The 16,511-nt window shown below is 35.6% G+C and overlaps 1 protein-coding gene across 5 annotated transcripts in view; it reads right to left on the bottom strand.

Annotated features, from left to right (window-relative positions):
* The window catches only part of LOC131049268 (uncharacterized), a 43,826-nt gene extending 34,232 nt beyond the window's left edge, over nucleotides 1-9,594 (bottom strand). For all 5 annotated transcript variants that reach the window (XR_009106694.2, XR_009358382.1, XM_059207746.1 and 2 more), the window contains exon 1: nucleotides 9,248-9,594. The gene's annotated coding sequence lies outside the window, so the exon portion shown is untranslated. The remainder of the gene's footprint in view (nucleotides 1-9,247) is intronic.
* Nucleotides 9,595-16,511: the final 6,917 nt, after the last annotated feature.

Genomic DNA, 16,511 nt, shown 5'->3' with positions numbered 1-16,511 from the left:
ATTTCCTTGTAGAGAAATCAAGCAATCAATTTGGGAAAATATGAAGTGACTTGCAAATAAGCAATTCAAGCCAAAGAGAACGCAAGCAATAGGAAGTAGTGCTGGCACCCTTAGTTTAATTAAAAATAAATTATTATTCTCAAAAGGCAGCAATGATAAGTGCAATTGTTTCCCATTTTGCTTCAAAGCTTGAGAAATTAGAAAATATATAAAAGAGATAAAAATCAAGCAGGTGGAACACGATAGCTCTACTGAAGAAGCATCTAAAGTTTCTTCATTTACCAACAAAGCCTCTCAAAAAGAGACTAAGCGTAAAGAAAAACAAGGCAGTTCTTCTCATAAAGAACCACGTACAAAGAAGCATGATGATATGTTTGGGAAATTCTAGATAAAAGTTATAACAGAAGAAAAGATTGACTAGCTTAAACAAATTGGAGTAAAAGAAGAAATGATAGAACCTATCTCTACTCAGATAGAAGTAGTCCTAACTCGTGAAGAAGAATTTGTTATAGTCAACAATCATATAGCAAAGATATCTTTGAAGAAGAAAGTCAATCAAAAATCCCTAACAGAAGATGACAAAAGTTTGGAAACTCCTAACATAGACACAATTATTGGAAAAATACAATAAGATGAATCCCTTGATATAAATATGGAAGATGTTGTAGATTTAAGTCCTTGGCCCAAGACAATCGAGATCAACAAATGCTAATTGTTATTCACTAAATATTGGTAAAAGAGTTTATCCATATGATGCAATCATGACATGGTGTGATGGTTTGCAAAAAAAATCTAACACTCATGCAGGATGGTCAAATGAAAAACTCATCAACCATGCAATTAGATTACTTTAAGGAATAATCAAAGACCAGTGGGAAGGGATACAAGAATATTGTCCCTAAACCCAGATAACAGCATAAATTATGGTGCTTTGGGAAAGACGTGAAATTGTAGAGTCGAGACTGAATCAGTTTATATGTGCTTGCTCGGTTCTGCCTTAATAGAAAAGATAAGGCTAAAAGACACTGAAGAATTTTGTACACAATATAATCATGCAATCAAGCTATTGAACAAGTATGATCTTGTCTATGAAAAATATGCCTATAGATTTAGTGATTGGGACCCGCCTGGACTCAAAAGGCATTTCTTAACATCTTTGCCATACAAGCTAGGAGATTGGGTTGAATAGCATGGACTCAAATGAGTGAAGGTGAAGGGATTAATGATTATACTTTTTCAGAACTGAAAGGTTTTTCTCATCAGAAACTTAAGAAGAAATGCTTATTGAATCTCATCAAAAATAAGATGAAAAAGTATAATAGATCTTGCAATTTAAAAGGTTTCTACGAAACAACGCCTTCATATTCTAATTGGGAATGTTCTAAAGATAGAAAATGCAATTGTTTCTCCCAAAAAGCTATCTCCAAACGGCACCTTACTTGCTGAAACAATAAATCACACAATATGTTTAGAGATTGTCTTCCCCATTATAGCCAAAGGCACCACAAAATCAAAGCCACTCCCATGTCTAAAAAGAAATTTGTCAAGCCTAGCCCAAACATATCTAGCCCCCTCAAAGTTCCTTCACATGTGAAAAGCTATATTTGCAAAAGTCCTCATTATGCCATGGACTGCCCTGGCAAGAACCAAAATTTTCCTACAAACGCACTCTTTGAGTCTCCTTAAGTAGAAGCATGGTGGGATGTCCTACCCATAGAACAAGCCTTGCAAGAACTACAAGATCAATAATTTAAGCTAGTTGAAATTCTAATTGGAAATTATGGAACAATCATGGATAAACTGGCCAGAGAAAGGATGTTAAAGCAGAAGAAAAAGGAATCATCAAAGGATCAAGAACAAGATGATTATATCATAAAAATTACTCTCAAAGAAAAACTCAAATCTATAAAGTCAAAGCTTGTGCTGGTAGAAAATAGAGATGTCTAAGGACAAGCAATGTCCAAAGAAAAAATGAACGCAGCGGGCAAAAGATAGCAAGAAGCGTTGAAAACCGATAGCTAGATCGGATTATAAGAGCAATAAATATGAACAAATGTATCTACATTGGGCTAGGCCCAAAATTGTTTATTGTAACTTGTAGATAGGGTAGGCCCAATTTGGGCGGTAAAATCAAATATGTATTTGAGAGATCATTTATGTAATTGGGCTGGGCCCAAACTCATGTAGCTTGTGGTAAAGGCAATCAAGCAATAACCTCTTAATAGGTCAAGACCTATTTGAGCGATATACATAATATTATTATTAAATTAATAAGGCAGGCCGACTTGAGACTTGACACCACAAGTCAAGTATATAAGCAAGTCATTTGCATGGCATAATCAATCAATCATATCATGCGAATCACATCAACTAAGTCAGCGAACTTGTAGTGAGCTTCAAGTCAGCGAAATTGTTATCTCAAGCTTATTGAAGGTCAGCGATCATCTCTCTCCATTGGCTGGTCTGATCTGCAAGTTGTCAAGTCTGCAATAGTCATCTTAAGTCTGAGACAGACTTCTGGAAGGGCAGCGATCATCTCCATGCAAGCGAATTCCTTCTACAGATCTGTACATCACATCTCCAAGACAGCAAGGCAGAATTGATACATCTCGGTCAAGCAAATTCACTGAAGACTATTTTAGCAACAAACTGATCTGATGTTGGAGATAAGTTTCATGTCTTGTAATTGCCTTCATATTTGACATAATATAATTGTATTTTAAGGCTGGGTTTTTCAACTCCAAGAGGGAGGTTTTCCCAAGGTATTGATGTGTTGTGTTTATGAGCATTGTGTTTTCATTACATTTTCAGTTTACATTGAATTTTGTTATATCTAATTAGTAAAACTAACATGGTATCAGAGCTTTAGGTTCATTATAAATCAGATTATTGGTTATCCTTCACTTTCAGTTTGTTGTTTTAGTTTTGCAAGATGGTTACGGATTGAAGGTTGAGGACAGACTTGATGGTGCTCTCAACTTTACCTCTTGGAAAGTTCGCGTGCTTCTTGCCCTTAAAGAGGTTGAGCTGTTACAGTTTGTGGAAGACAAGGATCTGCCTAATCCCTTAGATCCAGATGAGTTAAAGCAGTTCAAGAAGAATGCTCTTAAGGCAAAGAAGTTTCTAATTGATTCTGTGAAGGATCATCTTGTTCCAGTCATCTCCAAGTTATCTTCAGACACAATGGAGAAAGAGTCCAATCTTCATATGGTATTTGGTGATGATGCTCAGTATTCGGTAAGAGGTTTTGGCAATACTTCTTTAAATTTGGAATCTACCAGGAGCACCTCTCAGACACAATGGAGAAAGAGTCCAATCTTCATGTGGTAATTGGTGATGATGCTCAGTATTCGTAAGAGGTTTTGGCAATACTTCTTTAAATTTGGAATCTGGTATCTCCTTTCATCTTAGTGATATTTTATTTGTTCCTGGAATTAAAAGAATTTTAATCTCCACTTCTGCCCTAGAAGATAAAGGTTATCAAATAGCATTTTCTGAGGGTAAAGTACTTGCTTGGCCTAAGAAATCTAGTTTTAAATCTGCTCGTGTTATTGGAAATAGATATGATAGTTTGTATAAGCTTTTAGCTAATCCTGTTCGAGCACTCATTCATGAAGCTCCCGAATCTAGCGAGCTATGGCATAGAAGGATTGGCCACCTTCACTTTCAGGCACTTCCTCACTTGAAAAGATGGTTAAAGGTATGCCTAAACTTAGTCATTTTCATAATGATACTTGCAAAGGTTGTGCATTAGGTAAGAACACTAAAAGTCCATTTCATAAAAGTGAAAGTAGAGCTAAGGAAAAATTAGCACTTGTTCATTTTGATCTATGTGGACCCATGCATGTTCCTTCATCTAGCGGATTTCTATACTATGTTACATTTATAGATGATTTTTCTAGAAAGACTTGGATTTAGTTTCTAAAATCTAAAGAATCTAATGAAGTGCTAAGTAGGTTTAAAGAATTTAAAGCCCTAGCTGAAAATATGTTTGGTAAAAGGATTAAAGTGTTAAGATCTGACAATGGAGGTGAATACACCTCAAGTAGTTTCAATGACTTTTGTGTAGAGACGGGAATTAAGAGGGAGTTCTGTGTTCCCTACAATCCTCAGCAAAATGGTGTGGATGAACGAAAGAATAGAGCCATTGTTGAAGCAGCTAAAGCAATGATTCATGATCAGGATCTGCAGACTTCATTGTGGGCCGAAACATCCAAGACTGCAGTATACATTCAGAACAGATGCCCTCACCGTGTCCTAAAGAAACCTTCACTGGAGTCAAACCAGATATCAGCCACCTAAGGATTTTTGGAAGTCCTGTCTATGTCCATGTGCCAAAGGAAAAGAGAACTAAGCTAGAGCCATCTGGGAAGAAAGGTATCCTTGTTGGATACAATGAATCCTCCAAAGCATTTCGTATCTACGTTCCAGGACAAAGGTATATTGAGGTAAGTAGAGATGTTACGTTTGAAGAAAACATTGCTTTTGAGAAATCTAAAGGTTCCCTTGTCAATGATGATAGAGAAGTTAATGATAATCAAAACATGGATATTGATACTAACCCTGAGATTCAGAGGGAGTCTATTGAGCCTCCCGAACCTATTGAGCATGGTGATCCTCCTGAGCCTCTGGATCCAACTGATGGACCTAGATATTGCAGTTAGCAAGAAAAGGCCACTTTGGGTTAGGAGCACAATTCAAGAAGCAGAAAAGTTTGCAGCTCCTAGTGGCACTTTCAAAGAAAGTGGGAGACCTCAGAAGTTCTCCAACTATGTTGCAATGATGTGCAACATCATTGAGACTGAACCATCCAACATAGAAGAAGCTATGAACCAGCAAGCATGGAAACTAGCTATGGACGAAGAGTACCAATCCATCATCAAGAATGATGTCTGGGATATTGTGCCTAGACCTAAAGGTAAGTCTGTTGTTTCTTCTAAATGGTTGTTTAAAATTAAACATGCTGCTGATGGTAGTATAGAGAAATATAAAGCTAGATTTGTAGCTCGTAGTTTTTCTCAAAAGGAAGGCATAGATTATGAAAAAACATTTGCTCCTGTTGCTAGATATACTTCTATTAGAACTATTATAGCCATTGCTGCAGCTAAGGATTGGAAGTTACATCAAATGGATGTAAAGACTGCCTTCCTTAATGGTGTCATTGAGGAAGATGTCTATATTGAGCAACCAGAAGGATATGAGACTCATAATAGAGAATCTCATGTATGCAGATTAAAGAAAGCTCTTTATGGCCTCAAGCAAACTCCTCGAGCTTGGTATGAAAGAATTGATAAGTACTTGGTTAGTTTAGGGTTTTGTAAGATTGATGTTGATCCTAACCTTTACTTTAAAGTATTTAATGGTGAAATGCTAATTCTAGTTTTATATGTGGATGATTTATTTCTAACTGGCGAAGATAGTCTCATCATTAGGTGTAAGAAAGAATTAACTACGGAATTTGAAATGAAAGATCTAGGTCTAATGCATTACTTTCTAGGGTTAGAAGTGTGGCAAAGACCTAATGAAATCATTCTAAGTCAAGGAAAATATACTGTTGATATTTTGAAGAGATTTGGAATGTTGGATTGCAAATCTATGTCTACTCCTATGGAAACTAACTTGAAGAAATTGAGTTTATCTGCAGCTAACTCTGATTTTCCAGATCCTTCTGAGTACAGGCAGTTGATTGGATCATTGATGTATCTAGTTAACACTAGACCAGACATTTGTTATGCAGTGAGTGCACTCAGCCAGTTTATGAACAAGCCAAAGCATGTTTACCTTGTTGCAGCCAAACATATTCTGAGATACTTGCGTGGAACTGTTGGCTATGGGCTAAAATATCCAATCAACAGTTTCGTTACCTTGTAAGGCTACTCAGATTCTGATTGGGCAGGAAGTGTTACCGATAGGAAGAGCACTTCAAGTATCTGTTTCAGTTTGGGTTCTGTTGTGATTTCTTGGGCTAGCAGGAAACAGTCCTCTGTAGCCTTGAGTACTGCAGAAGCTGAGTATATTGCATCGAGTGTTGCATCGAGAGAAACAGTGTGGCTTTGAAAGCTTCTTGCTGGGTTGTTTGGACAACCTTGGGAACCCACAGTTATTCATTGTGATAATCAAAGTTGTATTAAAATGTCTGCTAATCCTATGTTTCATGACAGATCAAAACATGTGGAAACTCACCATCACTATGTTCGTGATATGGTACAAAGAGGTGCCTTACGGCTAAAATATGTCAGCATTGATGAGCAGGTTGCAGACATTCTCACCAAGCCCCTTGCTCGTGTGAAGTTTGAATACTTCAAAGATAGGCTTGGAGATGTGGAGAATCCAGCTATGATTGAGAGGGAGTCTCGGTCTCAGTGATGCATTAAGTTGCATCTTCCACCCTCTGCAGGCAATGCATGGTGGAGTCACCCTCTACAAGCAATGCAAGGTGACAGTATTTCCTTCTCTGGGAGAAGGTTGTGATGAAAGACCTCTTCCACCCTCTGCAGGCAATGCAAGGTGGATCCATCCTCTGCGGACAATGCAAGATGGAAAGTTTTGTTATTTTCTTGCAGGTTATTTTTTCATCCTCTGCGGGCAATGTAAGATGAAGAAGTCCATGATGCAAGATTACACTATTTGCTAGAATCCTTCCTAGCTAAGAGAGAGTGTTCAAAACCGATAGCTAGATCAGATTATATGAGGAGATAAATATGAACAAATGTATCTACATTGGACTGGGCTTAAAATTGTTTATTGTAACTTGTAGATAGGGTAGGCCAAATTTGGGCAGTAAAATCAAATATGTATTTGAGGGATCATTTATGTAATTGGGTTGGGTCCAAACTCATGTAGCTTGTGGTAAAGGCAATCAAGCAATAACATCTTAATAAGTCAAGACCTATTTGAGCGATATACATAATATTATTATTAAATTAATAAGTCAGGCCGACTTGAGACTTGACACCACAAGTCAAGTATATAAGCAAGTCATTTGCATGGCATAATCAATCAAACATATCATGCAAATTACATCAACTAAGTCAGCGAACTTGTAGTGAGCTTCAAGTCAGCGAAATTGTTATCTCAAGCTTATTGAAGGTCAGCACTCATCTCTCTCCATTGGCTGGTCTAATCTACAAGTTGTCAAGTCTGCAATAGTCATCTTAAGTCTGAGACAGACTTCTGGAAGGGCAGCGATCATCTTCATGCAAGCGAATTCCTTCTACAGATCTGTACATCACATCTCCAAGACAGCAAGGCAAAATTGATACATCTCGGTCAAGCGAATTCACTGAAGACTGTTTTAGCAGCAAACTGATCTGATGTTGGAGATAAGTTTCATGTCTTGTAATTGCCTTCATAGTTGACATAATATAATTGGATTTTAAGGCTGGGTTTTTCACCTCCAAGAGGGAGGTTTTCCCAAGGTATTGCTGTGTTGTGTTTATGAGCATTGTGTTTTCATTACATTTTCAGTTTACATTGAATTTTGTTATATCTGATTAGTAAAATTAACAAAAAGACCTATCAGATCTCAAGAGAGAGAAAAAAAAAAAAAAAAAAACTTAAAAATCTCCAGCAATGTAAAAAAGGTGATTTATCTACAAGCATTGACAATGGATACCAAGAACCTGCTTGGCAAAAACATAAGAAACAGGCTCAAAAAGAATCGATAGAAGAAGACAATGAAGAAATTTCAGAATAAGGGGAAGAAGGTTCAAGTGAACCGTATGATTCTGAAGAGGATAAAAGGAAGTTGAAGAAGAAAAGCAAAAAAAATAAGCACTACTGACCCACAAGAAGCTCTATAACAAGAGAAGCTCTCAAATTCAGATCATAGGAGTGATTTTGTTATAGATTTTAATGAGTTCGACTCCATGGATTCTGATATCCTGCTACGAAATGTTTTTCTATTAAAATACCAGCCTTTTACACAAATGAGGACATACTTTTGCCTTTACCAATCTAACCAACAAATTAAGATCCCTTGATTACAACTTGCTGAACATAAGATAAGACAAATCACTGAAACGAAAAATTGGATGAAAGAGATACGGATTACCACAACAACCTTGCATACTAGAAAGATTAGAGAAAATGCCAATGGCACGAAGGAGCTAATCAATGTAAAAGACAAGAAAGATTTTACCAGACTAGGGAAAGGCTTAAAGATGCAGCATGAAATTGTTGAAATCCGGAATGCAAAGGTAAGATTCCATTTGAACATACCTGCTTGCTAAGCCCTTTAGAACTTGTTGAAATCAATGTTACAAGACTCACCAAGACTTGCCCAGACTCAGCAAGTCCCGAGGTGAGAACGTTGAAACAATAGATCCCATATATCCTCCTTATTTGCCAATTTAGATTTTAGATATTTTGCTAACCAGTTGACAAGCTAACAAGTAGCTCAAAATGCTCAACTATCTGGTAAGAGATAGTTGGGATTACAATATAGAAAAGAATGATTTCTATTTATGGATGCTCTGGAGTTCCTAGAAGCACAAATAACTATTTATCTTAGGAATGCTTTCTTATTTGATATAATGGTCAGACAATCATCATCAGATTGGTGATTGCCCGAATATAGGACAAAGATTTATATTCTCCATTCAATTGGATTGGTGAATAGTTTTTATTTTGGTAGATTCCCTTTTAAATATCATGCAGATGCGTGTGGAGCTGTTTTAAATCAAGAAATGACTGGTTTCTTCAATTCTAATAAGCCAGGATTTACTTTGAAGATTGTTAATGGAATGATTATCTTTTAGATCCACAATATTACAATCTACCAGAATAGAATTCTACCCAATTAATGGAATTGGAAAGCACGAGTCATGATCAAAAATTTCCGCATCATCATTAGGCATGCAATAACTATACGAGGATTTGAGTGGGACCAAATTTGGCAAATCACTCTGTAGCCCATCTCCATTCTAGAATGTGCACATGCTTCAGAATCACTCTAAAGTCTATACATCATACCCAATTCGATTTAATGCTCCTGAAGAACAATTACTAGAAATTTTTCAAAATCATTGTGCAGTTCCCACCTATATTGAAAATGGGTGTGAGCTATATAATTATTTTGAAAATTTGCTTATAATCGTCACTACTGACTAATATTACATTGAATTGGATATAAGTAGACGGTAATTTCGAAAGTTCAATAATGTAGATGGTCAAAATTCTGTAAATAAACCAAATGATAAACCAAAGCGAATTAGCTTGATATAATTAAGAGGGCTTTGTAAACTACCAGAATCCTTTGATGCCAACCTCAACTGACTTTCCTTGAGCAGACCTAAAGCCTGTGCTGAGACCACCAGGATAAAGAGCAGCTAAGCAGAGTTACCCCAACTCCAGCTTTGGCTAAAGTGTGTGCAGCTCCAATCCAGCCCATCGGCCTCCCACAACCACAGGTCTCAATTTTTGGCCACTCTTTTTGCCACCATTTTCGCTTGCTGCTGTCTGGTAAGCCCTGCACTGAAATTTAGTGCTTGCATTTACCATCATCCTCTACAAGCCATTCCAAACCGGCTTGCTAAATTTGAAGGACACCCATACGCGGCAGATTCAATAGGAACTCAAACCGTTGCTTTTTGTTTTAAAATTAACTTGATGTCCGTTGGTTTTGTTGTAGGAGAGGGGCCCCACGGCCTCTATATATTCTAGAATTGATGATGTGGACTCTATTTGTTGCAACAGTTGTATTTAAAAAGTATTTATAATAAAATTTATTTTTGGGATTAGTTTTGATAATTTGTAGCATAGGGTATAAATAGTTGTTGGAAGGATTCAATTAATATTTGGCAGTAAAATGTTTACCGAAAAAACAAATTGAGTAAAAACTAAATAAAGATAATTTAAATATATATTAAGTTTTATTAAAATAGTGATATGACAAAATATTTATGGATTTCATGTGTACATTTTTTAAATGGTGTTTGTTTGTTTATTTTAGTATGGATATGAAAAAGATTCATATAAATTGTGACTAATACATATCCTCTATTAATAGTTGTATAAATTTTTCATAACAATAATGTATTTGATATCAATAATGCTACGTAGTATATTATGTTCAAATATTAGGGGAGAGAATCAAATAGTTAAACATGTTTCAATAGTTGTTATAACATTTATTGATTTAATGTCCAATATTGCACCAATAACATTTATTGATTTAATGTCTAATATTGCACCAATAGTGGTCACTATAAAGTTGTTAGTGTTGATGATGACTACCCATGATTGAATGAAATATATTCCTTAGATCTAAAAACCAACAAATCATGTGATGCCACCTCAATGCACAATAAAACAAGATTTAATGCACAAGTATCACTCTCACTTTTTGGGGGGCCCTTCTTGGATGCCTTTGGCAAAAAGCATGTTAGCCCTAAAACCTTAGTTATAAGTAGGGGACTTACCAAGTAAACTACTCTAGAAAATTTGGAGTGATTTGGAATTTCTACATAGAATTTTGAGAAATATGAAGTTAGGATGCTTAACTACAAGATCTTCTCCCCTTGTCCAATTAATACATAAAATACCCACAACAATATACAAAAGAAAAAAATAACAATAAAAAAATCAACTATCAATGGTAGATTTGAAATCCATCCATAAGATTAATATACAACTAAATTCAAATCTATTTATTAATTAATAAAAACTAATATAGTGATTAAAATCGATGCCTAATTTATCTCTATGAATCAACCATGGCGCTAGCATCAATAATCTTTGATGGGTGTTACATCAATTACCTTTTGATGGGTGTTAAAATAGTTATCTTTGATGGGCGTTTGCAGATTTTAAGACTACTAAAAGAGAGATGAAAATCAATTTGATGGATAAGAAGACGCTGAGAATAAGTGGAAAAAGGTCCAAGGAACAAGAAGGAAAAATAGACCAATGGCACCATTTTGAGTGGTTTACTGATCTCGAGATAAAATTGGTTTGTGTTTATTCTCACGGTGCATAGATTTTTGGATTTTTGGGTCACATTTTTGGTATATCATAGGGGATAGCTGGCATCGAGTCATTTTCATGAAGATCTTTTGGAGAGGCCAAATCCAATCTTGATTTGGGTGGAATAACATAGTGGTGGGGTTAAGCTCCAATCCACCAAGTGGGTTGATTGATTGGGGGTGAAATAGCCTACTCATGTACATGCTTCTTTCTACATTGAGAAGTAAATGGTCTTGAAGAACATTTCTATATCTAAAAGTAATTTGTTCATAATTTATAAGTTGTCTCCATTATCTACCTTCAGTAAATATTTTACAAAAAGATTTTTGGATAAATCCATTTCAACACATTTGTGTGCATAGGTAAAGCATTGATAGTAGATTGTTTGTTTTAATATGTTGTGATATTTTTCTAGGCCATTATCAATAGCTTTCAAGCATTGTATTTCTCATAATTGGGAAGTAAGGTAGCTGCACTCAGAAGAAAGCTAAAGTAAAGGTCTATGTTCATGGATTAAAGGAAGGCAACCAGGGCTTAATGCATAACAAGTCTCTTTGAAAAAACCAAGGACCAAATTTGAGGACAAATTCCTTGTCTCTAAAGAAACACCTAGCACAAGGGCAACTATTGATTTCCTCTTCCATATATTCTTTCCCATTTTCATTAATCCAGGAGTGAACGTTTTGCAACTTTGGACAAGTTTTCATGAATTTGTAGATGAGGGCATGATTCTAAAGGTATTCCTCTCTTTCACTTGTGAACCCATCCAAACTCATTTTGAAACAAAGAATTAGTGATGGACAATAGGGGGCATAGATTAACAAATGTGTGTGGAGAAGAAGGATTGGCAGGAGAGATGTTGCAAAGATCTTTGGGTGAAAGAAGATTCTTGCGCCCACCAACCAAATCACAAGCACATAATGGCATAATGTCGCCAAAAAATTTAGCAAAAAATCATCCACCTATCATAGTAAATGAATAACAAGGAATCACAAGTTAAGTTCCACACAATGGATTTTGGTTTCACAAATGTTGTTGAGCAAACCTGGCAAAACTTCCTATTAAAACATATGTATCTCAAACCTAGCCACGAAGGAGTGTGATTCGATGGATAACTCACAACAATCTAGAGCTAAGAAGCCCATGTCCAAGATAAAGTTGTCATCATTGTTTGAAATGTGAACAAAGAATTTCCTAATTGCGCACAACATATCAGAGATCTAGGTTTTCTCATTTTCACTATTTTTTTTTTTTTCATTTTTTTTATCTCAAAGGTGTCCCCACGATTCTTGCGAGGTTAGATTAATCTTCTAGGTCATGCGATAACCCGCATACTCAACCTAGACGCAGTTGAGTAAACCGGCTCTATTAGGTTGGGACGAGGTTTGAACCTGCGTCATTTGTTCATGTCTTTCAACGCCTCAACCAACCGATCTACAGCCTGGAAGTCATTTTCACTATATTTTTACTTCCATGGTTACTCTTTTTCTCATACAAAATATACTCCTACTTTTTATTCATTACATTTTCAAAAGACTTTTCTAATCATTCTTTTCACTTTCCTCTTTGTTTGAGATCATATCAACATATATTTATAATTTATAATTATTACTAATTATCATTTAGATTGTTGTTTTATTTAATTTGAGTGAAATAATGCACAAAATAAAATAGGTGCCCTCTTAATGATATCTCTCCACATCTTTTACATAGATTATTTTTAAATATAAATATGCTAATATCCATAAATTCAAATCCATCCATTAATTATATAATTTTAAAATACATTGATCCTAACTTCCTTAGATTGGCCAATGAAATGCAACTACATTATATAGCATTCAATAAAAATCAACCACACATATCAAGACAAATGTATGTATGGTTAAGTTGACTATAAAAATAAAATATTTTCTATCACTTATCTTCTATATTTCCATAGAGTTGTTGCTTCTTCCATTTGACAAAACCTCTTTTTTAATTCTAACTTTAAATTAAAAAAAGAAGTTTACAACAAGTTCAATTAATTTCTTGTTTTTCATGTTTAGTAATAAGTTTATATCTTACAATTATAACTTTCAATTGCAAGTTCAAGCCATTTTATTTTTTATATTTTGAACTCTAAATTCACATTATTTTCTATTGCAATATACAATATTGAGTGATATTTTAACTAATATTGTGTTAAGATATAACAATAATAAATAACATTGTTTAATGAATTGAATTGAATGGAGGTGTTTGTCAAGTATCACATAGGTTACGGTATGTCAACCCTAACCACATTTGATTATGTGCTCTACCTACATGTTTGGGCGATGGGGGCAATTCCCTACTGTGCATAGAAGGCATTACCTTTTCTAGCTTTGTGGGGTAGGTTTTACCTTTGGGTGGGTTGTTTGTGGAGCAACAAGGGTGGATCTAATTGGCGTTTGTTGTGCCCTTGGTAGCCCAGATCTTTTCCTCTCTCTTTTTTCTTATGGCATTGACTAGTCGAGTAGGTGCTAAGTCAAATATGTCATATTGTGATATTTTAAAAAGGGTTGATCTATCCTCATCCTTGCATGGGAATGCGGTAAACATGTTAGATAATATCACGAGTAGAAAGGGATCTTCTCAAAATGGAGGATCTCATTTTTAAAAGGTGAATAGATGCCTCAAAAGTATCCAAGCTTGATTGATTATAGTGATCCAACCAGATTTTGTGGAGGAGGATGCCAACTACCTAGCTAATCATGAGTTAATATGCAATTTTATGGGGATTCGTGTCTCTCTTCCCGTTTTTAAAATCTTAGGCTTGGTAAACTTAGAACCCTAAGGGGGATATGGAGATGATGTTGGTGGCTAATAATTATGTCATGCCAATGTTTATTGTTAGATTTAGGCATATTTGAGCAATAAATAATATTATTAATTATAATGCAAAATACAAGAGGCAAAAATAACAATTTGCAATAACTCATAGATTTAATGTGGTTCACCAAATGTGAGCTACATCCATAAAGAAATAGTCATTCACTTTCTTTAATTATCCAATGACAAGAACATTATAATCTCATGTCTTTCAAAATTGCACAACCACTTATTTATCAAGCCTCTTTGGAAATTTATAAAGGTCAGACACATACCAAAATAACAATTGATTCCCTTATTAAATAATGGGCAATTTTTTCTTTAGAGTTGTTGCACTTGAGCCCCTAAATGGGATTGTTTCCCTAGACCCCTACTATAGGTTCTAGCCTTTCGCCCCCACCCCGCCCCCCTCCCAGCCCCCGAGGGGATGAGCCCATGGGGCCTTGCAAGAGGGGCTCTACCCCTTGTACTCTCCCTTTAATTCATTTAGGAGAAAATGCAGCAAATAAAGTCAAAAAAAAAATTAAGTCCAATAGCATGATCAGTCTCCACATACCAATAATCTCCCACTTGGAGACTGATTAGCCTCCACACCCAATAATTCTCCCACTTGGAGTCTAATCCTTGAGTAACACCTATGAACCTATAGCTCTCATTGGATTGATGCACTTGGACTTGGATTATTTCTTGTTTCCATTTATCAGTTTGAAGACCAACAAAAATTGAGCAATAAATCAGCTAATTTTACCAACTTACTGCCTTTGTTAACATACTTGTAGGATTTTAGCTAGTATATATCCTTTCAAGCTTCAACTATCCATCTTTTAGAATTGATCATATTAAATGGTATTGTAGTTGTATATGTTTATTCTTATAATCAAGGATTGAATTCTTTGAAAGATGAATGACACTCCAACTATCATTGTACAACTTGCTATTCTCCAATTGCTTTCCCAGTTTTTGCATAAACCTTTGCAACCAAATCATTTCCTTTCTAGCCTTTGTAGTAGCAACGTATTTTTCTTCTATTGCTAAAAGTGCGACAACTTTTTTTAAATGTGAAATAAAACTAACTTGTGTTCCACCTATAGTAAAGGCATACCCTATGGTGCTCCTATTATGAAGATCACTTTCCAAATTTGAATCAACATATCCCTATAGAGTAGAGTTGGAACCTCCAAAACATAATGCTTGAGTAGTAGTACCTTAGAATCCACTAATTGCATTCCAATTCTCTTTTTCAATATTCTTCATGTACCCACTCACAACTCCCACTAAATGTGTAAGATATGGCCTTGTACACACCATGACATAAATCAAGCTACCAATGTTGAAGAGTATGGAACCTTGGACATGTAGTCCATACCCTCTTGTGTATTGAGATAAATTATCTTAGTCAATTTAAAATGACTCACAAAAGGTGTACTAACTAGCATTACATCATGTATTTTAAATATTTTCAACACCTTTTCCATGTACTAACTTTGAGACACTATTCACTACAACATTTGGACCAGTTTTTCAACGACTGTTCGTAGGAACTCGGACAACTAAACATCAGAATTTTGACATATTTGTTTGTCACTATTTTTTCTTCGGTGATTCCAATGACGGGATTCACGTTGAAATTCAGACAACACCACGCCAGAAATTTCTATGCACCCACTGTATGTTATTTTGACGAGGAGACATCGAAATTCCGACCTTGTTGCATCCTTCATCGTCGTAACCTCTGTTGATGACCCTTTATATATCGTTGTAACCTTTGTCGATGCATTTTTACTTTGGTAGTGTCCATCAGGATAAGTCTTATCGATAACCTCATCAGCTATCAACAAGACAATATTTCTCCATTGTCGCTAGTGTGTATTATGTCGATGGACCCTTTAACATCATAACCTTTGTCAATGCATTTTACTTTTTCCAGTTTCCATCAGGATAAGTCTTACTGATAGCCTCATCTCCTATCAGCAAGACATGATTTCTCCATTGCCGCTAGTGTGTGTTCTGTTGATGGACCATCTTCAAGGAAATGTCAGAATTTTGACGATTAAGATGACGGAGGAGGCTGCATCCTGCGACGTTTTCGTCATCACAGGTATGGCAACATTGTCGGTTATCTTGTGGTGTTCGTTGGAATTCAAACCTTTCCAACATTTTTTTTTTTTTTTTAAATCCCGTTTGCTTTTGTCTACACTGATGACCCTTTATCACTGTAACCTTTGCTGATGCATTTTACTTTTTGCTAGTGTCCATCGGGATAAGTCGTACCAACAGCCTCATCGGCTATTGGCAAGACAAGATTTCTTCATTGCCACTAGTGTGTGTTATGTCGATGGACTTAAATGATGTATGCTATCCTGATCACATGCTTCTACTTGTCAGTGTTACGATCGGGTTGACTTTTGCCGATTACAAAGGATTAATATCAGCAACATTAATATCAGTGAGCTTACGAAGGATTAAGCGCAGTAGGTACTTCATTATCAGGAAGATAAAGATGAAATAGCGACAATAATGCATGAGAAGACTTATCATAAGGAATAATAATAGTAAATGCCAAAAATGTCTTGTAGCCAGTACATAAAGCATTCATAAATAGTCATACAGATAGTCATATTGTTGTTTAAAAATAATATCAAAGGAGGATATTATAAAAATAGAGACCTAGAACTCAGTATACAGTCATGGAT

The sequence above is a fragment of the Cryptomeria japonica genome, chromosome 7 (assembly GCF_030272615.1).
Source record: "Cryptomeria japonica chromosome 7, Sugi_1.0, whole genome shotgun sequence".
NCBI classification, from domain to species: domain Eukaryota; kingdom Viridiplantae; phylum Streptophyta; class Pinopsida; order Cupressales; family Cupressaceae; genus Cryptomeria; species Cryptomeria japonica.
Note: the sequence above shows the minus strand (reverse complement) of the source record. Positions and strands in the feature narration are given on the sequence as shown.